Raw genomic sequence first — 26,960 nt, 5'->3', positions numbered from 1 at the left:
GTGATGATGGACATCTCCGACCACTATGACACCATCAAACATCTATTCTAGTAACAATTTGCAATTTGTGAGTGCGTAGGCATCTTTCGGTTATTGAATAGAACACGGCGCTTCTGTTCTTGGAAGCGAACTACATACGGGGGGGGAGTTGCATTCCGGACCTTGCTATCTATCAGGTGCTATTCGTGTCCTGGGAGCCGACATGCGCTTAGCAGGCTCAGCAAAGGGGCGCCGTTAGAAAAGCATAATTCAAGCCTTTAGCAGTATTATTCTAACACATTCTACCATATAACGAGACTGGGTGGCAGCTGTGAAATGATTAAATGCCCTGCAGCTCTGCTTCAAGGCTACATTAAGGAGGGAGCCGGGCATTCTTCCTGGCGCTACCTAGGTTTGTGTTTCAGCGAACCCTTGCAATCCTCTCCGCCCTGCGGCCTTGTCCTTTTCACATACAGACAACAATGTTCCAGAGTCGAGCAGTGTAAGCGGAAAATATACTGAAAAGCAATAGGAACAGAAAGCAATGAGCAATGGTTAGAAAACAAAATGGTGATTCTTGTTACATCAAAATGGCCGTTCATTCGCAAACTCGAAAACCTATATTCTGTCATATCGTGCATGAGACGATTGGTCCACGGCCACCAAAATGCGTTTGCGGTCTCAAATTAGAGGTATCCGTATTTCTAGACTGACAGTGCCGGTGCATCCGGCCTCCCCATTCCCATTGAGCCCTATAGGGCTCGAATGGAAATGGGGAGCATTTTTTACCGGCGCCCTTGAATGGGCACTTACCGGATCCGGCGGAGCCATAATGCCCCGGTAATTGCCCATTCCCGGGCACCGGAAAAACAATGATTCTGGCGGCAGAACTGCCGGTTTTATCGGCAGGGCTACCGCTGGTCTCATAATGAGGCCCAGTGTGTTTGATTGCTTAAAACAACAGTTTTTTGTAAAAAATTTGGAAGAAAGTCAAAGAAAGTATCTCAGAGTCAAGTAGAGGCATATATTTTAGAGGTTGTGATTAGTTGGTGAATACCAAAAAATGGCTTGCCATAGATAGATACTGTGCAGTGTGTAGAAAGAAGGACATTGCACAAAGGTTGCCATGCTAAAAGCTGAGACAGAATTTATCTTGGGAGCCTAGATGGATAAGAGTGATGAGAGCGAGGAGTATGTGCTCATGGCGCAAAATCCTATGGTGGACTTTTTGCAGATTTATTTCTTGACAAATTCTCAGAGTTTTCCAAGCCCAACCTGTGGGTTTAAAAAAAGTGTCCTGGAGATTCATCATAAGTGCACATTTCTAGTAAGAAGCTAAGTATGGCAGGTAACAGTGAGTGTACACAGCAAGATTTCTGCTCTGCCGGGTGATAAGGTTGTTAAGGATGCTATCGAAACTGTTGAAAGCTCTGAATGGATTTCCCTCATTGGTGTGACTAAAAAGGCTGATGGGAAACTTCATCTTCGTGTGGACCTACGTGGTCTTAATGAATTTGTAGTGGGCGTATGCCATCACTTAGACACCCTTCAGGAGTAACTTGCTCTCTTGGGAGAAGATAATGACTTAAGCATCTTGTACCTGAACAGAGGATACCAGCAGGTATACCTCCATTAGTAATCCATGGTTTTAACAGTCTTTATTGTGCCAAAGGGACTGTTCCAGTTTAAGGGCTGTCCTTTTAGGCTAGCTGGTGCTGCCTCCATGTGCCACTGCATCAAGTTCAACCTTTTCTGGGATATCTCAGTGAAAATGCCTTTCAGGATGATATCCTGTTCTATGAAAGGAATATTGGGGACAATTATGTCATGCATAGTGGACTGTTTTGAGAGATGACAAACGCAAGACTAGAGTTCCAGAAGTGGAGTATCTAGAGCACATTGTTTCAGGAGAAGGTACCAGGCCTGAACAAAGCCTCTTAAATGTCATAAAGAAAGTGCCTGATTCAATGCATACCAAGCAGCCGCTCTCCTGCCTAGGTTTAGCTACATTATGTTCTAGGTATATAGACTCTTTCATCCCCAGAACTAAGCTGCTGCAGAGATTATTGAAAAAAGGAGATGAGTGTGGGTGATCAACCAAATTCGGGGATTGCTTTGCAATCATCAAAAAATAATCATGGAGGCCCAGCCTATGTAACGCTCACCTGGTATCCATGGGGACGTCACTCAGCCTGTTCTGACCTCTTACGACCTCAAACCCTTCAGTGGAGTCTACTCGACTGGAGACTGGGCCTGAAACACATGATTGGTAGAGTTTAACTCGCTATTGTCTCTGTGTGCTTGAACCCCGCTCTTCCCCGGGGTCCAACCCTTCCCTTTGATCCACAGCTCACCTTGTTTTCTTGGAAAGTGTGTTCTCCGTCCTGCTTTCAGCGCAGGGGCGCGTTGATTGATGCGGCCTCATTGCTGCCTAGTTACTTCACTGGCAAGAGTCTGACAGGTAAGTATAATGAGTCTTTTGAACAGTTCTCTAACTTCGTTCCTTTCCTTCCTTAGATGATGGCCGGCATCCGGGGATGGCGACGTGCTGCTGAGATGAGTAGTGCTGAAGGTGAGTGAGAGCGCGATGCCCGATGCGACCCTTTCGTATTTGTATTGAACTGAGTTCTTTTTCTGTGTCTTTTAGGTGCCGCAACGTTTTCAACGTGGATGCCGGTTATAAAGAAGAAATGCGGTAAGTAAGCGCAGTATGCAGCGCCTCTAGATATTTCCACGCTAACCTGGAGTGTCTTTTCCTTCTTGCAGATGGATGAGAATTTCCGGAGACAGAGTTCCCCCAGAGCGGCTGGAATTCAGGTAAGCGTTTGAAGCTCGTACAGTCTTTAAAAATAAGCGATGATTTGCTGAATTCTTACTAATGCCTTTTTTCTGTTCTTTTCCCTTTTCCTTAGGAAGTGGCGTGCTGGGATGGGAATGACACCGCCGAAGATGCCCGCAGAACAGAAGAAGGGATGAATGATGGGCAGAAGCACCTCAAGGTAAGGCTGTTCCTAACGGTGTTCTTGTTCTTGCAGGAGCTGAGCGCAGAAGAAAGATGCAGGCCTACTGGAGACCGATCCGAACACGGTGAGTGTCACGCTGCAGGTCCAGAAAACACAAAGCATGTTTCTCAGCCTGGGCGCGGCTTAAATAGTCTCTGGGTATCCCAGGTGTCTCTGAAGACTAGACTGCACATGCAGCTCTGGGAACCGAAATATGTGGGGGCATCCATCTTATCCCCATCAAAGCACTACAAGTCCAATCCCCAATGTTATCCTATGGGAGTGAGTGAGTCTGGTGCCACAAGCGCCAAGTCTGACTCCAAGTGGGTCTTTGGAGGGATGGAGAGGCCCTTGAGGGCCATGTAGGTGATCGTGGCCTGGCTCCAGCCTGACATCTTGGAAGGCTGGGGACATGAAGGGCAGGAATCATGACAGCACTCCCCCACAAGACCCCTCTCAAGGTGGCTCTTCTGTCTGGTCCTGGTTTGTTTGGATGGTTTTGATGAAATCGTCTAAGCAAGCGAGGTGCATGGATGTACTCACAAGGCTCCATGTCCTGTCTTGTGGACCATACCCCTTCCAGTCTACTAAGTAGTATAATTTGGATCTGAGGTACTTTGAATCCAGGATGTCCTTGACTTCCAATTCTGGCTCCTCGGCGACTACGCAAAAACAAAGAGGTGATGGCTGGAAGGTTTAGAATGAATCTTAACCACTGGCAATGCTCTGGGCAACCCTCCAGACCACCGTTCTTCGCCTGCCAAGCCATTACAGAAGGGGAAAGACCATATGCAAATCAAGCTTGGCCCCAACCCAAAAGGGGCAGTCCAGCCCGAACTGCGAGGCCACATCCCTTCTACACGAGACCACAAGCATCCCCAAACATGTTTCGCCCTTTTTGGGGCTCATCAGTGAGGAGTAGCCTGGGTCTCTAGGCCCAGCAGGCACGGGACCCACGTCTGGGCATACCCGTCCCACTCGGGGTGACAAAGCAAAAACAAAGAGGTGATGGCTGGAAGGTTTAGAATGAATCTTAACCACTGGCAATGCTCTGGGCAACCCTCCAGACCACCGTTCTTCGCCTGCCAAGCCATTACAGAATGGGAAAGACCATATGCAAATCAGGCTTGGCCCCACCCCAAAAGGGGCAGTCCAGCCCGAACTGCGAGGCCACATCCCTTCTGCACGAGACCACAAGCATCCCCAAACATGTTTCGCCCTTTTTGGGGCTCATCAGTAAGGAGTAGCTTGGGTCTCTAGGCCCAGCAGGCACGGTACCCACGTCTGGGCATACACGTCCCACTCGGGGTGACAAAGCAAAAACAAAGTTACCCTAAGTTACAAGGGGAATCCAGACGTGGACCCCTTGCTCACTATTCTTAGAGAGGCACAGCTCCTCCCTACTGATGAGGTCCAACCAGACCGAAACACGTGTCTGGGGATGCTGTTGGTACTCTTGTTCAGAGGAGAATTGCCTAGCATTTCGGTGCTGGACTGCCCCAGGGCAGGACAAAGACTGATATGTTTAGGATATTTCTTCTCTGTGAAAGATAGTGAGCTAAAGACTCTGGGTAAGTCTCTCGTAACCAGGACTAATGTCTGGCAGAGAGACTCCCAGGACCCCCCTTGTCAATTTGCATATTCAAGTAACTTTGGGTCTCACCCTAAGTTACTAGGGGAATCCAGACGTGGACCCCTTGCTCACTATTCTTAGAGAGGCACAGCTCCTCCCTACTGATGAGGTCCAACCAGACCGAAACACGTGTCTGGGGATGCTGTTGGTACTCTTGTTCAGAGGAGAATTGCCTAGCATTTCGGTGCTGGACTGCCCCAGGGCAGGACAAAGACTGATATGTTTAGGATATTTCTTCTCTGTGAAAGATAGTGAGCTAAAGACTCTGGGTAAGTCTCTCGTAACCAGGACTAATGTCTGGCAGAGAGACTCCCAGGACCCCCCTTGTCAATTTGCATATTCAAGTAACTTTGGGTCTCACCCTAAGTTACTAGGGGAATCCAGACGTGGACCCCTTGCTCACTATTCTTAGAGAGGCACAGCTCCTCCCTACTGATGAGGTCCAACCAGACCGAAACACGTGTCTGGGGATGCTGTTGGTACTCTTGTTCAGAGGAGAATTGCCTAGCATTTCGGTGCTGGACTGCCCCAGGGCAGGACAAAGACTGATATGTTCAGGATATTTCTTCTCTGTGAAAGATAGTGAGCTAAAGACTCTGGGTAAGTCTCTCGTAACCAGGACTAATGTCTGGCAGAGAGACTCCCAGGACCCCCCTTGTCAATTTGCATATTCAAGTAACTTTGGGTCTCACCGTAAGTTACTAGGGGAATCCAGACGTGGACCACTTGCTCACTATTCTTAGAGGGGCACAGCTCCTCCCTACTGATGAGGTCCAACCAGACCGAAACACGTGTCTGGGGATGCTGTTGGTACTCTTGTTCAGAGGAGAATTGCCTAGCATTTCGGTGCTGGACTGCCCCAGGGCAGGACAAAGACTGATATGTTTAGGATATTTCTTCTCTTTGAAAGATAGTGAGCTAAAGACTCTGGGTAAGTCTCTCGTAACCAGGACTAATGTCTGGCAGAGAGACTCCCAGGACCCCCTTGTCAATTTCCTCGGTGACTACTACTGGCTGCGGTGGCGTTGCTACCCGTGTCCCAGGTTGAACAGGTTTAAGGAGAGACATGTGGAACACAGGATGAATCTGCATGTTTGACGGCAAAGCTAGTCTGACCGCCACAGGATTTATCACGGAGGTGACAGTGAATGGACCCAGGTATCATGGACGGAAGGTTCGGGTTCCTTTAATGGACACGTGTTTAGACGCCAGCCAGACTTTGTCTCCCACTTGGTAGTTGGGGGCCTTTGCTCGGTGTTGATCAGCAAACTTCTTTTGGTGATTCTTAGCTTGAAGTAGGTGTTCAGCTGCCCTTTTAAAGGTTTGAGAAATGGTCATGTGCAAAGTTTTGACTGCTGGCATTTCCAGGGTTGTAGGAACGTCCAACTCAGAAGTACGTGGGTGCTTGCCATATATGGTATAAAAGGGTGTCTGCCCAGTGCTGGTGTGTAGGGAATTATTATAAGCATATTCAGCTATCCATAATAGGTCGAACCAGCTTCCTTCAGCTTGGTGTAACATGCAACGCAGATACTGCTCAAGCGTCTGATTTGTCCTCTCAGTTTGACCATCCGTTTGGGGATGGTGACTGGTGGATAGCCGGATGTCGATCTGGGCCATAGAGCAGTATGTTCTACAGAAATTATAAACGAATTGAGTACCTCGGTCTGAGACTAAAACTGAATGAAACCCATGGAGCTGTATGATGCCTTCAAGAAATACCTTTGCCAGAGTGGAAGCATTTGGTAGCCCCTTAAGAGGAATGAAATGTGCCATTTTTGAAAATAGGTCCACGACCACAAGAATAGTGTTAAACCCTTGACTGGGTGGTAAGTCAGTAATAAAATCGAGGGACAACGTGTGCCAGGGTGCTGGTCGAATTTCCAATGGTTGTAATAGCCCAGCCGGTTTCTGCTTGGATGACTTGTTTTGAGCACACACTCCACAAGATAGGATGAATTGGATAATGTCTTTACGCCAGGTGGGCCCTCAATAATTTCGTTTTACCTTGGCTAGGGTTTTAGAGATTCCGGGGTGGCCCTCGATCAAGGAATCATGATAACCAGACATGACTTGTTCTCGTAGTTCTTGGTTTGGTAAGAATAAACGATTCCTGAAGTAGGCAACTGATCTTTTATCATGTAATGTTCTCCTTGTGCACTCCACGCTTGTAATTGCTCCGGACTCATCAGGTTTTGGATTTCTTCATGTAATTCTCTCTGAGTTATGGTTGCTGTGATTCCTAGGAGCTTGTCACTCAGGATGATTGCTATTGGGTCAGGGGTCTGATACCCTTGCTCTTCCAGCCCCATACGGGAAAGGGCATCGGACTTCCCGTGATTCACCCCTGGTCGAAATGTAATCACGTAGTCATATTCAGCAAAAAAAGAGCCCAACAAAGTTGTCGTGAGGATTGGGCCTTTGCCATTTTTAGGTACTGGAGGTTTCGGTGGTCAGTTATTACGGTGATTGTGTGTCTGGCGCCCAAGAGGTAGTGCCGCCATGCCTTAAAGGCTGACTTAATCGCCAGGAGTTCTTTGTCTGTGATAGCGTAATTGAGTTCAGGGGGTGTGAATTTATGGGACCATAAGGCAACAGGGTGTAACTGGCCCGTTTCGGGGTCCTTTTCTGAGAAGATGGCTCCGATAGCCATGCTTGAGGCGTCCGTTTCCACCAGGTATGGGCGATCAGGGCGAGGGTGGCGTAAGATTGGGGCAGATGTGAATCTTGCTTTGAGTTCCTGGAAAGCTTCCTCGGCTTCTGTTGTCCACTGGAACTTTTTGTTGCTTTTCCTTTGCAATGACATGATGGGATGCACGATTTGCGAAAATCTTGGGATGAACCGGCGGTAGAAGTTTGCAAAACCCACCATACTTTGAACCCCCTTGAATGAATTTGGGGATGGCCAGTTCAGGATAGCATCTGCCTTGTGTACATCCATTCGGATTCCATTCGGGCTGAGAATAAAGGCCAGGAATTCCACCTCGGAGACGTGGAATGAGCACTTTTCGAGCATGGCGTAGAGCTGGTGTTGACAGAGTTTCTCCAAAACGGATCGGACGTGTTTAACGTGGTCCTGCTTTGATGCGGAATATGCTAGAATATCATCGATGTACACTAGAGCACAGACATCAATCAATTCCCGTGGGACATCGTTCATGAAGAATTGAAATGCTGCAGGCGCGTTGCAAAGTCCAAAGTGCATTACTTGATATTCGTACAAGACGTATTTGGTGCGAAAAGCGGTTTTCCATTCGTCCCCCTGTTTTACGTGAGCAAGGTGATATGCCCCCCTAAGGTCTAGTTTTGTGTAGATTTGGGCATCTTTGACTTGATCAAGCAATTCAGGGATCAGTGGCAGGGGGTAGCGTTTTTTACAGTAATCTGGTTCAGTGCGCGATAGTCGATGCACATTCTCAAGTCCCCCTCCTTTTTTGGTACGAAGAATAGAGGACTGGCTGCTGGAGACTTTGAGGGACGTATGAACCCGTTGGCCAGGTATTGGTCAAGATAGGCCTTCAGGTGCTGGTTTTCTGGTTCCATGAGAACGTAAATTTGCCCACAAGGGATTTGTGCGCCGGGTATCAGGTCGATTTCGCAATCGTAGGGTCTATGCGGTGCCAGGGTATTAGCCTGTTCTTTCTAAAAGACATCTTGAAAGTCCTGGTATTCACTTGGTAGGGTGCCGATTGCCACAGTCGCAAGCATAGAGGTTCTGGTATCTATTGGTTGTTTCTCTTGGCGATAACATGTGTGGGCGCAAGTCTAGGGAAAGGCCAATTCTTTTGCTCACCAATCGATTCGAGGATTGTGAGCTACCAACCATGGCATTCCCAAAATCAACCGGAACTGTGGTGCCTTAATGAGGTCGAAAACGATAGATTCTTGGTGTCCATCCTGGCACAGAAGGGTTAAAGCTGCAGTGCATTGGGATACTGGACCAGAAGCTATTTCCATGCCGTCGACAGTGGTAACAGTGTCAGTGGTTGATTTAGGGCGTAACGGAAGCCCCAACTTTGCCGCAAGATCCTGGTCGATGTAATGCCAACGGCTCCACTGTCAATGTACGCTCTCACTGCGTGCATCCGAGATGGTTGTTGGTGATTGATCAAGACTACAGATAGTGCAAAATGGGAGGTCTGTAGTACACTTTCTTCGCTCGACAAGTGGACCCCTACACTTGCCGAGCTGGGGAGATTTCCTATTCCTTGATGGTATCTTCCTTGTCCATGGCCCCTATCGTCCTCCTCGGAGGCTTAACAGGGCACTCTTTAAGGAAATGAACTGACCTTCCACAGTACAGACATAACTGCTGCTGTCTCCTTTTATCCCTTTCCGTTTTAGTCAAGGGGGATCTGACCCCCCCCATTTGCATTGGTTCTCCTGAAGCTTCCGTTGTGTGGGCAATATTGTCCTTTGAACGCTCATACATAGGGCGAGGGTCCGGTCTGGTTCGATCTGCTCTTCGGTCCTGCAACCTATGATCCAGTTGAACAACAAGGTCAATGAATTCTGAGCAGTCTTTCGGGGGGTTCACTACTTGTGCGAGAACATCCTTGAACTCCCCCCGCAGCCCCCGATGAAATAAAGTGGTTCTCTTCTCCACTGGCCATTCTGCTTCAACTACAAGTCTATTGAACGTGGCTTTGTATGTTAATAGGTCTTGATTCCCTTGGCGTAAGGACAGAAGTTCGTTTTCTAATGCCTGCCCATGAGTACGATGCGCGAACAGCTTTTCCATCTCCTGTTGAAAGCCCCTGAAGTCATGCAGCAAAGGATTGTCTTGGGCCACAAAGGGTACAGACCAGTCCGCGGCCCTACCACTCAAGTAGGATAGTACAAAAGCGACACGTGATTGGTCATTCGGAAAGGCCCCTGGTCTACAAAGGAAGTGCAGGTGGCACTGGTTCATGAACGTTGCAAACCTCTTGGGTTCCCCGTAAATCGTTCAGGCGGGGCCAAGGGAACTGCCCCAGGAAGGGTTATCTGAACAGGATTGGCTGATGGTGCTGGCATCGAGGGCATGCTTCCCGGCAATGGTACATGCCCTGCTTGTGACTGGAGAAGTTGCCGGCTTAAATCATCAGTGCGTTCTTTGGCTACTATCAGCTCTCTCCTCAGGGTGTTGGTCTCCTGCCTGGCTGCATGCACTTCGGAACATAGCTGCCCCAACATGTGGGCTAACTGGTCGGTTTCTGACGTTTCCATGATGCCCAGGTGGATTTTGATGTGAGGCTTTTGTGTTCTGTAACGCTCACCTGGTATCTACTGGGACGTCACTCAGCCTGTTCTGACCTCTTATGACCTCGAACCCTACCCTGGAGTCTACTCGACTGGAGACTTGGCCTGAAACACAGGATTGGTAGAGTTCAACTCCCTATTGTCTCTGTGTGCTTGAACCCCTTCTTTCCCCGGGTCCAACCCTTCCATTTGATCCACAGCTCACCTTGTTTTTTTGGTAAGCGTGCCCTCTGTCCTTCTTTCAGCGCAGGGGCGCATTGATTGATGCGGGCTCGTTGCTGCCTAGTTACTTCACTGGCAAGAGTCTGACAGGTAAGTATAATGAGTCTTTTGAACAGTTCTCTAACTTCGTTCCTTTCCTTCCTTAGCTGATGGCCTGCGCCCGGGGATGGCGACGTGCTGCTGAGATGAGTAGTGCTGAAGGTGAGTGAGAGCGCGATGCGCGATGCGACCCTTTCAAATTTGTAGCGAACTGAGTTATTTTTCTGTGTCTTTTAGGTGCTGCAACGTTTTCAGCGTGTATGCCGGTTATGAAGAAGAAATGCGGTGAGTAAGCGTGGTATGCAGCGCCTCTAGATGTATCCACGCTAACCTGGAGTGTCTTTTCCCTCTTGCAGATGGATGAGAAGTTCCGGAGACAGAGTTCCCCCAGAGGGGCTGGGATTCAGGTAAGCGTTTGAAGCTCGTACAGTCTGTAAAAATAAGCAAAGATTTGCTGAATGCTTACTAATGCCTTTTTTCCATTCTTTTCTCTTTTCCTTAGGAAGCGGCATGCCGGGATGGGAATGACACCGCTGAAGATGCCCGCAGAACAGAAGAAGCGATGAATGATGGGCAGAAGCGCCGCAAGATAAGGCTGTTCCTAACGGTGTTCTTGTTCTTGCAGGAGCTGAGCGCAGAAGAAAGATGCAGGCCTACTGGAGACCGATCCGAACACGGTGACTGTCACGCTGCAGGTGCAGAAAACACAAAGCATGTTTCTCAGCCTGGGCGTGGCTTAAATAGTCTCTGGGTATCCCAGGTGTCTCTGGGCTGAACCACACCCAAAAGACTAGACTGCACATGCAGTACTGGGAACCGAAATATGTGGAGGCATCCATCTTGTCCCCATCAAAGCACTACAAGTCCAATCCCCAATGTTATCCTATGGGAGTGAGTGAGTCTGGTGCCACAAGCGCCAAGTCTGACTCCAAGTGGGTCTTTGGAGGGATGGAGAGGCCCTTGAGGGCCATGTAGGTGATCGTGGCCTGGCTCCAGCCTGACATCTTGGAGGGCTGGGGACCGGAGGGGCAGGAATCATGACAGCCTGTAAGGGTTCTGAGAGGATTAAAGAGCGTGTTTTAAGTGTTGATTCTAGCACTTTTGTCTCGGTGTCAGCACTTGCACAAAGATCCAGAGGCCAGCTCAGAAGAGTAGTATATGCTACCGAACATTGACACTGGGCCAGTGAGGGAAAAGGCTTGATCATTGTTTATGAAGCTTTAGCATGTGTTTGGGAAGTCAAACACTTCCAAAATGTTCCTGTGGGGAAAAACATTCAAAATCTGGCAGGACCATGAGCCAATAGCGTATGTCTTATCCCCAAGAAGAAGTGAGTAACTCCCTTCTAGATTACTTAGGTTTTAGGCTAAGTTACATCAGTACGCGGTCAAGGTGAAACACCCCCCTGGGAAGGACAGCATAGGGGCAGATTGTTTGCCTAGACAGCTAGCAGAGGAGGATATGCTTCAGCATGTTTGGAAAAGTGTGAATACATTCGTCCTTAACCCCTGTAGATTGGCAAATCTGCTGCCTGTGTGGCTGAGAGGGAAGAGGCCCAAAGAAATGAGTTTTTGAATAAGGTAAAACAGTAGTGTCACAATTAGCGGCCACCAAAAAGTGATTTTACAGAAACATTTCTTCAGAGTTGAGTGTAAGGAATAATTGCCTTGCGTGTGGAGAGAAACTGATCTCTCCTTCTACCAGATCCAAACTCATAACCCTTGCTCATCTAAGGCATCCAGGCACTAATGGCACTCAGAGAACATTGAGAGGTGATTTTTGGGTCCCCTGCATGGTAGTGAGGAGGTTTAGGTCCTGTGCGTGACAAGATTGTGGCACCAGAGCTATACCCCATGGATTCACTTGACTTTCCTTCCAAGCCTTGGCAGAAAGCATTGATTGATATTTCAGGTCCATTCCAGGTGCTTTGCTGATGACTGCCAATATCTAGTCAGTTCAGTTGATTATCAATCCAGCGGGCACACTGTTATGCCCATGCAGGATGCAAACACTACTAGTGCAATAGGGTTTCACGAGAAAGCTTTTGTGAAAGACGATATGCTCGAGGTGTTGGTGCAATTTACATTGTCGGTGATGTTTGTGTTCTTAGAGGCCCACAATGTGAATGGGCACACTTTGCCGTACCATCTCCAGTCCAGTGGGTTAGGGGAGCGATATATCAGGATTTTTAAGGAGTTAGTGCCGATGTGTGCACAGACTGGCGGGGATTTCATGAAGGAACTTGTTTGTTTTTTTTCTTTTCTACTGCACCAAGCAGAGGTCACCTGTCTTGTACAGACTCATGCCTGAATTGGAATCGTAATAAAGGGTGTACTTTCAGATGAAACCTGGGCAGGAAAGGGGCACTTGAGAAATGAGTTCAGGATAAGCAGGATGCCCAGAAGGAATACTCTGACTGTAGGCGGGAGGTGAAGCCTCCCAGTGTAAACATTGATCAACGTGTGTGTGTACATAAGTCAGGAAAGGTCATTAAGGGCCTGTCACGTGTCTCCTGCCCCAATAGAGTGACAGAATGAAGCGATGATTGTGTTATGTTGCATAATGGAGACAACTGCAACATCGAACATGTCATTATTTGCTCCTCTCCAAGCAGTTCCAACCCAATCTACGTCCCTGTTGGGTGGAGCGGTCCAACCCAATCTGGTCTCAAGCTGATTTGTGATGCCTTGTCCTTTGCCGAATCGTAAAGATACGAGGGAAATACCACCGAGCACAGCGCTCTGTTCATTCAGTCCCAGGGTTACTTCCACCCAGGCCCTGCCTAAAAACGTATAGGAAGGGCCCTCCAGCAAGGTTTAAAGATTATGTGATGCAATGGCGGATATGAATTGGCTTTTCATCCTTCCCTCCCCTGCTCATTTGCTTCCCTGTTTGATGGGGCAGTATGATATGATATTATATAGCATTTATAACGCGTCTATACACAAGTGTTTCAAGACGCGACAAGGCAGGGGAGGGGAAAAAAGGGAAGACAGAACAACGATCCTAATAGGCCAGGTGTCATTCAGATCACGCAAGTGCATCAGCAAGATCAACCGAAGGGTTTAGGAATCAGGTGAAAAGCAAGAGGATTGCACACTGCTCTTTCCCAGGATCTAAGAAAGAAAACCAATCATAGCCTTGACAACCAATGACATCATGAACATGATATCAACCCCAACCCTAAAATACCAGGTACACCTTAAAGAGAGATTGCTAACTCCTTGTACCTAAGTTGGATTCCCCCCTATTCTTTTGCCTGAATCCATGGACCAGAAAATACCACCTTTGAGTTCATCAGAAACAAAGTACAGCAGAATTTTTATTTTTTATTTTATTTATGATTATAGTTGTTTATAGTTTCAAAGAACCTTAGTTAACTATACTAATAACTGCTCATTATAATTCACTTAATATCAAACTTTCTACATCTCTTAGATAAGCGGAGTATAGATACCAAAAAGCATGATCAAGCACACCAATGGCACTCATATTAAAACTCAATTTTGCTCAATTACACCTTTATACTCTTCTTATACTGACCAAGAGGTCCTGTATTTAAAGTGCTCTATGCATGACAATGCTGGAAATGTGATCACTCCGTAGTGATAAAACGTGTTTCTACAATAGACCACACATTATAGAGGGCGATAATCACAGAAAGCTGGAGCTTACGCACCAACAGCAGACAATCTGCTATCAACACAGGAAAGGGGAACTCCACGCACTACAGCAGGAGCCGGCAAAGCTTGACTTTTGGCTTTTTTGGACTAGAATTGTAATCAGCCCTAGATAGCATAGGCAAAGGTGAGGAATCATGGGAGTGGTGGTTTGAATCGTACGGCGAGCCGCAGGTTTCAGACCCATGCATTAGAAGGAAAGAAGCAGCAAAAGAAAGTCCCCAATCGGCGAAGAGTCTTGAACACCCAGGAGGACAAATATCAAATCAGATAAAGAGAGCACCCAGGGAAGACAGGGCAACCAAAAGGACTTCCGGGAACGCTGTTCCAGCTGACAGGAAAATAATGAGGACATCCAATCAGAGGAAATAGTGTCCTGAATGTGGCTAAAATAAGCAGAATCCAAGAGTCCAGAAAACCACTATATAATCCAGCAACTCTAGAACCATGCCACTGGATTGACGATACACACACTACTCCAAGCACAACTCGCTTCACTCTACTGTAGAGTCCTTTTAATTCTGAGTTTGTCTAAACCACGCATGCGCGCAAAAAGCATTCAAGCATGAGGTATGCTTTACACATCGAACAGAGGTGGCTGTATGGGTTGTATTGCGGCTGGGAGCAATGGACCGTGGGCCTCATTACGAGATTGGTGGTAGTCATGGCGCTATTTGCGCCATGACTGCCACCAATAACGTGTCCGGCACCGGTTTCGTTCAATGGGGACTTACCAGTGTAGTCCGACCTTTGCGGGACCGGTAAGTCCCCATTGAAAAAGCCATTCCCCATTCCCATTTGAGCCCCCATAGGGCTCAATGGGAATGGAGAAGGCGCTAATTACGGTACCGCAAATTGCGGTACCGTTATTGACTCTGAATAACCTTAACGGGCCCCGTCCATAACGCCTGGTCAGACCAGGCAATAAAGGAGGGACCCGCTAAGGGAACTCGTAGTAGGGCGGTAAGGGATTACCGGCACCGGTCTCCTTACCGGTGCCCGGTATCCCTTACCTCCCCACTCGTAATGAGCCCCGTGAGTCTCAGGGCCAGCCGCCAGCAGCCCGCAATGCGCCGTGAGTCTCAGGGACAGCCGCCAGCAGCGAGGAATGCGACTGGGGCCACTGACACACCTGGATCGTGGCACTGACTTCTTGGCTGCGGGAGTCATGTATACGCTCTGTTTGTTGACAACCAATTCGGTTGTTGCGCACTTTCATGCTTAATCTCTTTTTTGTCTACTGCCCCTTGGATTAACCAATTTAACACGGGGGTTCCTAGTCTGTAAATTCGTGAAGGCTCACACATGTGGACTAGCCCCGAGCAAGTTTCTGATCCACACCCCACGGGTTTCTACATGACTTTGACCAGAGAAGCAGTTCCCTTATAATGGTTATAATATCAGGTTTTTATGTTGCGTTTCACAGATGACACTTCCCCATCTGTGCGCTGTAAAAAATATCAGCAATTATGGCCCAATTGTAATGGTCCTGACTGCATCAATGCCGACGGATGAAGGGCTGACTCGGCCTTGCTGTGATTTGAAATTGTGAAGGCTGGCCCCATGTAAGAGCCGAGTGCTTAACCCGTGAGCTATTTGCACGGCGAAGCCCCTTGAGTGACATCTTACAGAATGTTTTGATTGGCAGAACAACTCCATAACTGCGACGCCTTTTCACTACAACACCTTTTTTATTAACCACACGAGGACCACATGGACCCAGAGCCATATGCAGTTGACCCAGCAGCAGCAGGGAGGGGAAGATGGCCTCCAAGAAAAGCTGCTACGGAAACCCGCAGCAGCCTAAAATATGGGCAACGCTCCTGGAGACATCCTCTCTCTGCAGGCTTGGCAGGGTAAGCCAGAGGAATCCCCGTGGTCTTTAACAGCAGATCAGGCCCAGCCAGAAATATTAGACCGGAAAGAGCCAGCTTTACACTACCACCTTTAATAATATACAAGAAATAATTTGAATACGAAGTTATGGGCTGTTAGGACTCTATCCAGGAGCCCCCGTGGAGCCATCTGCAGGGCATCCGAGTGATGCAGCCCCCCAAGGGTTGCACTGAGCACAGCATCACGTTATGCAAGTATGTGTGAGAGTGTAGAGCAAGAGAAGCAGCCAACGTGAAAGGGGATGTTAAGACAAGCGATACACAAAGACCGGCGATATAATCATCGGTGCGATGCTATAGCGTTTCCTTGCATGCAATCCCCTCTGTGAAAATTGGACTGTTTGCACTGACAAGTTGCAAAAAATGCCTTCCAATCCAGGCTGCCTCATTACAAGTATGGCAATGCGGAAATAAGGGTGCCGGTAGCAACGTACTGGCACCCTTTCTGGACTGCCATTCTACAACGATCCCGGTAAGGCTAGACGGATCCCCCGGCAGGCCTGACCTACTGGGAAATCAGGCCCCTACTGGCATGTCTCTCACTGAAGCACTGCCACCGCTAGCAAGAGTGCCGGTGCTTCAGTGTCCCCATTCTCATGGAGTGCACTCCATGGAAATGGGGATTTACCGTTCTGCCGCAACTTGTGATATCCCGGTGGCAATGGGATATCAGGCGGCGGAATCTGTGTTACAGGGGTTGGCCACAACCCGCCGGTAGCACTGGTGGGTTACCACCACCCTCATAATGAGACACACAATCATAAATTCTGTCCACCATGTGCGTGCACGGAGGCAGCATTTACATGTACTCCGATGGAATCTGCCTGTTTTTTTCAATAGGAATCCATAGTTTCTTTGCCCACATCAAAAAGGATGCGTGCAGAGATGCTGCCGGATATGTATGGAGAAGCGGATGGGGTGGCGGAATCGGATGTTAAGAGCAATCCCCCCATTCTGCCATCAGTATCCAGGAAGATTAAACACGTAAAACGTGTACATGTGATACGCGTCATTTTGCGCATTGTTTTTACCGAAACAAAGGGAGGAAAAAAGGCCTCTGCGCGTCGCTATGTCTATTTACAATTAGCTATATGACATGGAGTGGGTAAGAAATCTGATGTTGGCTTGACAATTACATTTACACCACCGTAAGTTGCAAATAGTCAAAGTACAAATCAGTGTCACCTGACATGGCATCACACATGTGTTGACTAGCAATGACGTTATAAGACTTCACCTTACATGACCTTTGACCTGCGAATACGGGCCTTTGCACACTATGTTCATGCTAATAATTAGTGACTGGTGACAGGCACGGGGAAACAGCTACTAATACCAGAAAACCCTAAAGACATACCTTCAAAAGATCAGTAGCCACACTGACGAAATGGCACGGATTGGTAGAAGACACACAGGCTGATTCATGGAATTCCTCACAAAAGTGTTGCACGCGGCTGGCGCACAGCGTGCCCGTGCGAATGTCTGCGACAGCCGCGTGCGATAAAATCAATTTCCGCGCACAGCGTATTCATGGATTCTCGCCTCCAAAAGCAGACGTGGCGCAGAGTGGCGCAGTGACCCTGCAGCAGCGCCAGTTATGCCCCCAAGAACGCCCTCGCGCAAGGAAAAGCCATCAAGATCTTAAAACCATCGCAAAGGGCTGCGCCAACCCTGTACCAGTTTACCGGACTGGCAAACAGCAAACGCAAAACGGGGAACGTGTATTACGGGTTTCGGGAACACGCGTGCGCGAGAAGTCTCACACGCGATCTGGCCTGGGGGAGCGTGTGCGTGTATTTCAGAGGTGCGCGAGAAGTTTCACACGGAAAGGGCTGGGTGCGTGTATTTCAGGGGTGCGCGAGAAGTTCCACATGCGATCGGGCCTGGGGGAGCGTGTGCGTGTATTTCAGAGGTGCGCGAGAAGTTCCACACGCGATTGGCCTGGGCGCGTGTATTTCAGAGGTGCGCGAGAAGTTCCACACGCGATTGGCCTGGGCGCGTGTATTTCAGGGGTGTGCGAGAAGTTCCACACGCGATTGGCCTGTGCGCGTGTATTTCAGGGGTGCGTGAGAAGTTCCACACGCGATTGGCCTGTGCGCGTGTATTTAAGAGGTGCGCAAGAAGTTCCACACGCGATTGGCCTGTGCGCGTGTATTTCAGGGGTGCGCGAGAGTTTCCACACGCGATTGGCTTGTGAGCGTGTATTTTAGAGGTGCGTGAGAAGTTCCACACGCGATTGGCCTGTGCACGTGTATTTAAGAGGTGCGCAAGAAGTTCCACACGCGATTGGCCTGTGCGCGTGTATTTCAGGGGTGCGCGAGAGTTTCCACACGCGATTGGCTTGTGAGCGTGTATTCCAGAGGTGCGCGAGAAGTTTCACACGCGATTGGCCTGTGCGCATGTATTTCAGGTGTGGGCGAGAAGTTCCACACGCGATCGGGCCTGGGGGAGCGTGTGCGTGTATTTCAGAGGTGCGTGAGAAGTTCCACACGCGATCCGGCCTGGGGGAGCGTGTGCGTGTATTCCAGAGGTGCACGAGAAGTTCCACACGCGATCGTGCCTGGGGGAGCGTGTGCGTGTATTCCAGAGGTGCGCGAGAAGTTTCAAACGCGATTGGCCTGTGCGCGTGTATTTCAGGTGTGGGCGAGAAGTTCCACACGCGATCGGGCCTGGGGGAGCGTGTGCGTGTATTTCAGAGGTGCGTGAGAAGTTCCACACGCGATCGGGCCTGGGGGAGCGTGTGCGTGTATTCCAGAGGTGCACGAGAAGTTCCACACGCGATCGGGCCTGGGGGAGCGTGTGCGTGTATTCCAGAGGTGCACGAGAAGTTCCACACGCAATCGGGCCTGGGGGAGCGTGTGCGTGTATTTCAGAGGTGCGCGAGAAGTTCTACACGCGATTGGCCTGGGCACGTGTATTTCAGAGGTGCGCGAGAAGTTCCACACGCGATTTCAGCAGCGTACGTGTATTTCAGGGGTGCGCGAGAATTTTCACACGCGATCAGCAGGGTACGTGTATTTCAGGGGTGCGCGAGAATTTTCACACGCGATTTCAGCAGGGTACGTGTATTTCAGGGGTGCCGGGGAGTCCTACATGTGATTTGGCAGTGTGGGTCCTCCCAGGTGTCCCCTGTAAACCCTCCACGGCCCCTGCAGGCAGCCCACACCACAGGGGACAACCCTGCATCCCTGGTCATGTCCCGCAGGCAGCCCACCCAACATGGGCATGCCCCCCAGCAAAGGCACATGTCTCCTTGCACTACTGATCACCAACTCGTGTCCCCTTGCACCCCCACCCCCAGCATTGCGGGGCACCTGCCAGCAGGCCCCCACTCATGTCCCACTCATGTCCCCCAGCACCCCCACCCCCCAGCATTGCGGGGCACCTGCCAGCAGGCCCCCACTCATGTCCCACTCATGTCCCCCTGCACCCCTACCCCCCAGCATTGCGGTGCACCTGCCAGCAGGCCCCCACACATGTCCCCCAGCCAACATGTCATCACAATCTAGATCCCTGGCCCTTATGGTCAGCCTCCAAATGCAAAACACCCACTCGAGTATTGCATCCACCCACTTAGAAATGGCAATGACATGATAGAACCCCAATAGTAAGTTTGGAAATGAACACATGGCCCTCACATACACCCAATGGGTGTCAGTGAATCTCAAAACCCATATCATGATATGCATGATACCAATGAGATGATACTACACATTGAAGTTTGATGAAAAAAATGTATTAGAAACAGCATAAATAGAATTAAAAATAAACAAATGACAATGGGAATCAAAAACCAAAAGCAGCATGTCCGTAAAATAATGAAAAACGACAAATCATAATCCAAAGGAAAGGTGTCCAAAGTCACAGTTCAAGAAAGTAAATACAAGGTAAAAACAAAACCGAAAACCATTGCTCCATGGGTAAATCCAAAAAAAACCAACAGTCAACTATATACAGATAAACAAACCAGGGTCCATGATCCCAACTGAAGAAACGAAACCTACATAAAAATACTACCTAATAAAATAAAACTATATACAAAAATGTGGCCCATTGTCCAAAAGGTCCAAAATAAATAAAAAAGCAAAGGAAACCTAACACTAACTACATAACTATTTACAAGGGCAGCGGGCTAGTCCGACGGCTCACATGGGCCAGGGCATCATCGAACTCCTGTTCAATGGCTTGGAGGCGGGCATGTTCCCTGGCCGCGAGGTCCCGCAGGGATAATGCAGTGTCCAGCTCCATTTCCCTGTGAAGACCCTCGAGGCACTCAGCCTCCTCCTCCTCTGTGGAAACCACCAACCTGGATGGCTCCACACCGTCTTCTGCCGTTGCAAGCCCCTGTGGGGGCTCACCGACCCCTTCCGCTGCAGCCGTGTGGGCATCCCCGCCGCTTAGCTCCACAGCGCCGTCTCCGCCCTCTTCTTCACTTTGCGCTGTGTAGAGGGAGACATAGAACACAAGCATCAGGGTACTGTACAATGGTCCCCCAGACAGGAAGCAATAGCAGATGAGTGGCACTGTCAAAGATCACTTCCATCATGTCCCTCCACAACACATGGGTCAGTGCAGGCAAAACACATGCAGTAACAGACATGGCACATGCTATGGACATAAGCAAACATGTCCAAGGGACTCTTGAAGCATACAATGTTGTTTTTGGACTCACATGCATCATGGGTCATGCCTATCACATGCACACACTTCAACATACTTTCATCCATCTGGACTCGTACACCCCAGACACAGTGGATGCAAGGATAACTAGGCTGCATCAGTGAATCTGAACATTGTCACAGACATGTGTCATGCATCCATGGCATCCACAAGTCACAGACACGCAGGTCAGAAACACAGACGTGGACACCATACATGTACATGGCATCAGCACCCATCCCTCACCCACACCCATGTCCTGGAACAGAGACTGTCATGCTCTCATGTGTCCATTCCGCATAGGGCTCCCCATGTTACATTTAAACACATACACCAACCGTGTGCTTCACACATTACTGGTCTCACATGCATGACCATGATGTCCCTGCACACACACACACGCGTACATGGCCTATGTCACACATACAGGCAAGTATCAGACAACCAGCACGTTGCAACATGCCCTGTCTCACACAGCAATGCTTGGCCACTTACCGCTCGACTCCAGACGGGTCTGCCTCTCAAGGATCTGGGCATGGAGCGCTGGGCGTACGCGTTCCAGGACCCTCAGCTGGATGGTACTCATGCTGCCCCGGCCCCCCTCCATGAGGCGCCGGGCCTTTATGAGGGTCCTGGACCTGAAGTCCTCCCAGCGCTTCTTGACTTGCTTGATGTTGCGGGTTACCACCCCCTCCGCGTTGATGGCAACCACAAAGTCGTCCCAGATCCTGTCCCGTCCTTCCTTGTCGGCGCGTAGTGATCCGAAGAGGGCATCATAATGCCCCAGGACAAGCTCCACCAGGACACCAACTTCCTTCTGACTGAAGCTGGTGGCCCTCTGCCCCTCTGGCTGGAAGTCACCAGTGGTCTCGGATGGTGTTTGCCCCGACATGGCGACCCCCGAGGCAGGCGTGGGTGGGCAACTGGGTCCTGGGGCTGGGCTGTGGAGCGATGGTATCCTAGTCGGGAGTGTTCTGTTCCAGCAGGGGTGGACACAGCAACTGGACCCCTGCAGATGGCTGATGTGCAGGCACCAAATGGCAGGACACGGTGGCAGCAGGCAGGCAGCAGCAGATGGCTCGTGGGAGGCTGCTCGGGGCTCTGGGGGGCAGTAATTCGGCCTTTTGGGCAGGAGCGTGGTCTTCCGTGTGCTTATGGGTGGCCAGCTTGATATGGAGTGATTTGGCACGTGAAAATTCTGCACGTCAGCGTGTGAATCGAGGAAAGGCCCTTAGCGCGTAAGCGCGTCAGCATGCATACGCGATTCCATTGGACCAAAGGCCCTTAGCGCGTATGCGTGTCTGTGACGTATCGCGCACGGGCGTTGCTTTTCGTGGGGTGCGGTGCGTGTGTTTTGCAGGCGTTGGGGTTCACACCCTATTACTTCACAGCGGGTGGGTGGTGGCTACGCGTTCTTCTACACGCAAGGCAGACGGTGAGTGGTACCCTGCTCCCCCCGGCCTGATCGCGTGTAAAACCACCCGCGAGCCCCTGAAATACACATACCCCGCTCCCCCAGGCCCGATCGCGTGTAAAACCACCCGCGAGCCCCTGAAGTACATGTACCCCGCTCCCCCAGGCCCGATCGTGTGTAAAAACACCCGCAAGCCCCTGAAATACACGCGCCCAGGCCAATCGCGTGTGAAACTTCTCGCGCACCTCTGAAATACACGCGCCCTGGCCAATCGCGTGTGAAACTTCTCGCGCACCCCTGAAATACACGCACCCAGGCCAATCGCGTGTGGAACTTCTCGCGCACCTCTGAAATACACGCGCCCAGGCCAATCGCGTGTGAAACTTCTCGCGCACCCCTGAAATACACGCGCCCAGGCCAATCGCATGTGGAACTTCTCGCGCACCTCTGAAATACACGCGCCCAGGCTAATTGCGTGTGAAACTTCTCGCGCACCCCTGAAATACACGCGCCTAGGCCAATCGCGTGTGGAACTTCTCGCGCTCCTCTGAAATACACGCGCCCAGGCCAATCGCGTGTGGAACTTCTCGCGCACCCCTGAAATACACGCGCCCAGGCCAATTGCGTGTGGAACTTCTCGCGCAGCCCTGAAATACACGCGCCCAGGCCAATCGCGTATGAGAAACTTCTTGCGCACCTCTGGAATACACGCACACGCTCCCCCAGGCCCGATCGCGTGTGAAACTTCTCGTGCACCTCTGAAATACACGCACACGCTCCCCCAGGCCCGATCGCGTGTGGGCCTTCTCGCGCGTGTAGAACTTTGGCGCACATTTTTTTCCTGCGCAGGGACGCTACCGCCTGCTTTCGTGTGGCGGACATGTATGGGCCTGTGCGCGTCTTTGGCCGTGCGCTGTTTTTCCCTATTCGATTCCATGAATACGTGTTGTAGGCGAGCGTGTGGGCGTTCTGCGCACTTGCCTCCTGTACTTCCCCCGTGACGCCCACATTTTCACGAGTTGTTCCCCATTCTGCGTGTGACGCCCCGTGTTACGCCTACTTTTGTTATGTGCGCCGCGCTATGTGCGAATTCGCTGTGGTCTTATCGCACGGCGTTTGATGACCTGTGCGCCAGCGTGCACCAGCGTGCGCCGCACACTTTTTCAGCGCACATGCCACATTTTGCGCGTGCACGGACTTCCATGAATTGATGTGCGATGTTTTCTGTGCGATAATCGCACTTGCACTGCGATTTTCGCTATTTCACTGCGAATCGCACGTTTTCGCACGCGTTAATTCCATGAATCGGCCTGTTAGTGAGGTAGCAATTGCTGCGTCCAACGACCATTAAATGATGGATGCAGGCACAGGGCCGGCTCTTGCGTTCAATATCTGAATTTTAACTGTTAATATTATGGTTGTAGCAATATCCAGAGTGAGTCTTATTTTGGAGTAGCGGACCGAGTGAGCTGAATCATTTGTAGAAATGGGTACCTCTAAAGAAAGTACAGTGAAGAGGAAGAACAGGACAAAGAGCAATGAAGATCACTTTCTTTCTTTTTTTCTTTTTCTTTTTTACATTTATAAAGCGCTCACACAGCCCGCAGGCATCGAGGCGCTGTTACAATAATTGTTTGTTTTTTCTTAGTTGCTAATTGTGTATTTTTTTTTTTTTTTTTTGTTAGTTACGTATTTTTAACGCGCTTAAACACCCAGAGATTTCTAAGCGCGGACCCGGGGATCGAACCTGTGTTGCTTCGTGTCGTCTTGCTTCCAAGACGCGCACGCTGCCGCTGAGCTATCCACTGGTAAGTAAGCCCAACATACCTAATGTGACTGCACGTTCCAAGGATGCAAGGGCAGGGATTGGCCCTGGGCCAGACAGGGCAAAGTGCTTTTGCTGCAGGGTAGTGCAATCGTAACAAAGACTATTTACCAGGACGGTACTGAGGCAATCAGAGTAAGCAATTCTGCAGGTCTTCAAATGTCATTAATAGGGCTCAAGTCCAGAGAAAAGTGTGGGGGGTCAATAACATAAGCACAGGGGCTGAATGCATCCTAAAGCGAAATTAGCAAATTTAATTCAACTAGCCTTTCCTAAAAGAAGAAATTTCAAAATAGAAATGAGCATTGTCTTTCAGAAAATGAATCATCCATACTGGAAAAAAACAGCTTGAGGAGATTTTCCTAGAACACTGTTTGCAAAGAATAAAAGGTTTGCAACTTTTAACCCAGAAATCTATATTGAAATATGGAAAGTAAAATACCAATACAAGACGTGTTCTTTGAAGAAACTTTCATGTGTTTTTTTGGGTTAGTGGGTGCAAATTCTGGTGGGTGAAAACTTGAGCAAACACTCTTTTTTGCATGCTGGCCTCAAAAACACCCAGGAGGGATGGAGTCGGCACTGTGAAAAAAGTGGGCAGATGCTTTCAAGACACATGTAATCTCAACATGTACCATCAAAATCAGCGCAGTGCCTAGTAGAACGAGCATCTTCAGTCCAGCTACCTATCATCCCACTTCCATGGAACGGGGGAGTCATCACAGCAAATCTGTCCTCTGATCCTTCCCCTTTATCACCACGACATTTGGCTACCAACAATACTCTGTTTTATAAATCGGACTTCACAAGTACACACATCATACACAATTAAAGTACTAGAGCAATATAGGAATCCTTACAGAAATATACATGTTACAGAAAAAGAGTACAAATGTTGCGTTAAAATACTAGAATGCAATTCCACAAAATTATAAAAAATGTCTTGTAGGCTTTTTTTCAAGACTTTGGGCCCGATTCATGGAATTTCTGTACGGTTCAAAGTGACTTTGCACTGCTGAAAAGTGACTTTGCACTGCTAGAACACACCCTGATTTATGGAACTGTGCAAAGTGAATTTTTGTCACAATATCTAATCAGTAATCGTACCTGAACCCCTACATTCCTCTTCCTTGTCACAGTACTGAATAGTAATCTTACCCCAAACCCCACATCCCTCGTCCTCATCCCAGCACCCAATAGTAATCTTACCATTACCCTGACATCCATCTTCCTCATCCCAGTACCCAATGGCAATTTACCCTTTACCTCTACTAACCCCACCTCACTCTTCCTCATCACAGTCCCCTACTACTTCCTCTCACTCTTCCTTGTGACAGTTCCCACTACCCCACCTCATTCTTCCTCATCACAGTCCCCCACTAATCCAGCCACATTCTTCCTCATAACAGTCCCCTACTACTCCAACTCACTCTTCCTCATCACAGTCTCTCACTACCACACCTCACTCTTCCTCTTCACAGTACCCCACTAATTCAGCCACATTCTTCCTCATAGCAGTCCCCTACTACTCCAACTCACTCTTCCTCATCACAGTCTCTCACTACCGCACCTCACTCTTCCTCATCACAGTACTGCACTACCCCTCCTCACTGTTCCTCATTATAGTACCCACTACCACATCTCACTTTTCCTCATCACAGTCCCCCACTACACCTGACTTCTACTCATCACAGTGCACCACTACTCCCATCTCCCTCTTCCCGATCACAGTACCCCACTACCCCATCTCACTCTTTTTCATCACTGTCCTCCACTACTCCACCTCATTCTTCCTCATCACATTCCCCATTCCCCTCACATTACTCTTCCTTGTCGTAGTCCCCTGTTGCCCCACCTCACTCTTCCTCAAGACAGTCCACCACTACCCTACTTCACTCCTCCTCATCACATTCCCTCACTATACACACCTCACTCTTCCTTGTCACACTACCACAATAATAATCACTAGTATTATCCCCACATACCTAATTATTAATCCTACCTTTACCATCACCTCCCTCTTCTTCATCCCAGTACCCAATAGTAATCCATGTCATTACTCTACATTCCTCTTCCTTGTCCCAGTACACAATGGTCATTTTACCTTTACCCCCGCGCCCCTTTTCCTCATCTCAGTGCCCAATGGTAATCTTCCCTTAACCACATCCCCCTTCCCCATCCCAGTACCCAATAGTATTCTCACCTTTACCCCACATCCGTCTTCCTTGTTACAGTCCCCAACTACCCCACTTCACTCTACCTCATCACAGGCTCACACTAACCCACCTCACTCTTCCTCCTCAGTCTCCTACTACACACACCTCCCTCTTCCTCATCACAGTAATCACTAGCATTACCCCCACATCCCTCTTCCTCGTCCTAGTACACCATTAGTAATCCATTCTTATCTAGTGGACACAAGGAAAGATGAAATACTTGATAAATCCCATGTTGTAAACGGACATTGATAAAAAATGATATGACATTGTTTATGTTAGCAGAAAAAGGGCAGACTTACAGGTGGTGAGAGGTATGGCATAACAAAAAATACAGTGAAAAAAGCCTTAGTTGAAGTGATGTTAAGGTGCCAATTTAACGCAGCAAAACCCCTGAATTTTGGCAGGTGTTGGAAACTAAGTTAGGAGGCCCCTATTGTGCAGCCCCTAAGCATGCTGGTGACATCATTAAATTACATCACTGATTACATCACTTTGAACATGTCATGCCAGCAGTGATGACATCATATCAGACATAACTTGGAACACCGCCTATGACCACCTCATTGACCTTACTGGTAAGTATTTGAAGATACAAAGTGCATTCTAGCATATATGCAAAATACCATGAGGGTCATTACGAGTTTGGAGGTAGCCATGGTGCTATTAGCGCCATGGCTGCCTCCAAACCCGTGTCTGGGTTCTTTGAATGGGGACTTACCGGGTCATTCCAACCTTGGAGGACCCAGTAAGTCCCCATTCAAAATACCCATCCCCATTCCCATTCAAGCCCCCATAGGGCTCAATGGAATGGGGAGGGAGCTAATAACGGGCCCGTTAATAACGGGCCCGTTATTAGCTCCCTGGTCCCCTTGCGGGAGCCGCAAAGGACATCTGGTCTGACCAGACATTCTGAGCGGGTCCCGCGAGGGAACCTCGTAATGCGGCGGTAAGTGGTTAACGGCACCGGCATCCTTACCGGTGCCGTTAACCCCTTACCGCCCTACTCATAATGAACCCCATGTATGAAGGTCCAAAAGCATTTTTCAAGCATTTTAAATAATGGTAGGATAACTACAGAAAGTTGGTCTTGCACAGAGCAACCTACAATTGTCAAAGTGAAAAACGTGGCAAAATGCAGGCTTCAAACCCTGG

The sequence above is a fragment of the Ambystoma mexicanum genome, chromosome 3p (genome assembly GCF_040938575.1).
Source record: "Ambystoma mexicanum isolate Mex_15411 chromosome 3p, UKY_AmexF1_1, whole genome shotgun sequence".
NCBI classification, from domain to species: Eukaryota; Metazoa; Chordata; class Amphibia; order Caudata; family Ambystomatidae; genus Ambystoma; species Ambystoma mexicanum.
Note: the sequence above shows the minus strand (reverse complement) of the source record.